The sequence below is a fragment of the Heptranchias perlo genome, unplaced genomic scaffold (assembly GCF_035084215.1).
Source record: "Heptranchias perlo isolate sHepPer1 unplaced genomic scaffold, sHepPer1.hap1 HAP1_SCAFFOLD_62, whole genome shotgun sequence".
Classification (NCBI taxonomy): Eukaryota; Metazoa; Chordata; class Chondrichthyes; order Hexanchiformes; family Hexanchidae; genus Heptranchias; species Heptranchias perlo.
In genome coordinates, this window is record NW_027139644.1 from 3,804,152 (window position 1) to 3,805,617 (window position 1,466).

The following is a 1,466-nucleotide window of genomic DNA, read 5'->3' on the forward strand; positions in this document are numbered from 1 at the left end:
GTCAGGGTATCGAGGGATAGGGTGCAAAGGCGGGTAAATGGATTTGAGGTACAGATCATCTCTGATCTAATTGAAGGGCGGAACAGGTTCAAGGGGCTGAATGGCCTCCTCGTGTTCCCAATGGAAATGTTGAGAATATGCTTTGTTGAGGCTGTGACGTCAGGGTCAACCCCTGTCCAAACAAGGCAGGCCACATTTGGGAGTTTAATAACTTTAAAATGAACATTTTTCTTTTGTGACTGATGCAACTTCGATCAATTGAATAGTTATGAAAGAAAATCAATGCAGTCATTCTAACTTCTGGCTGACAACGAAAGCTGCGGTTTCTGTAGTGTAGTGGTTATCACGTTTGCTTTACACGCGAAAAGTCCCTGGTTCAATCCCAGACAGCAGCATTATTTTGGGGCAAACTTATTTTTTCTCTGGGAAATAGCCGGTCCTGTCAAATTTAACACAAATTCGTGGTCTCACGAGCATTGAACATTTAAAACCGAGCCCTTAAAAATGCAGTGTGTAAAATGAGAAGGGATGAAAAGTTCATCGCACAAAAGAAATTATTAAAGTTTTCCAACTTCCCTCAGTAGCCTTTTATTCTGCAAAATAACGTTATCGGTTAATTTATGGTGATGAAAACAATGATTGTTTTTTTTTCTTCCCACCGACTTTGAGTTAGTTCATGCGATTAATACAACGTGTGTTCAAAAGTTGCTTCTCTGACCGGGAATCGAACCCGGGCCGCGACGGTGAAAGCGCCAAATCCTAACCACTAGACCACCAGGGAGCGCTGTTAACCGGTTTGTCAGATGTAACATGGATTTCTCTTTCTCTGTGATTCAGCTTTTAATTCTGTTTTGCTCCTGATTGCGGATATTCCTGTGATTAAATCGGGAAAAAGTACAATAGTCTCAAGAAAACCCGGGGAGGTGGCATCCCGCTCACCGAGCCTTTACAGCAGCATTTATTTATCTTGCCAAACACTGGAGTGAGTGAAAATTTCTCCGCGGGGGTTTCAGTGTGGTTAGGATGGTCGAGCGGTTTAAGGCGCTGGGTCTAGATCGCAACCTTCCTTGGAGGCGTTAGTTCGAGTCCCATGTTTGAAATTGGTTATTTTGACACCTATTTTATTTGTCGCTGGAGCTGCAGTTGATTTTTCGGCCCAGTTGATTTGCTCTTCCCGCAATAATCAACCCGGCCTCCGTCCTCGGCAAGTTTTGACGCCCACCGGCTCATCCCAAAACCGAGCTTTAAACGAAAATATGCTGGAAACACAAGGCGGTCATTCAACAACTATGGAGAGAGCAGGCACTTGGGGAAATGTACCAAAGGAACAGGAGGAGACCATTCAGCCCCTCGAGCCCGCTCCGCCATTTGATATGATCATGGCTGATCTGCGATCTGACTCCATATACCTGCATTTAGCCCATATCCCTCAATACCTTCGGTTGACAAAAAGCTATCTATCTCAG

General features: G+C 44.5%; 1 non-coding gene across 1 annotated transcript; it reads right to left on the reverse strand.

The window, feature by feature from the left end:
- Window positions 1–709: 709 nt before the first annotated feature.
- On the reverse strand, window positions 710–781 carry trnae-uuc (transfer RNA glutamic acid (anticodon UUC)). The gene has a single exon. It is a non-coding gene; the product is annotated as a tRNA-Glu (tRNA).
- Window positions 782–1,466: the final 685 nt, after the last annotated feature.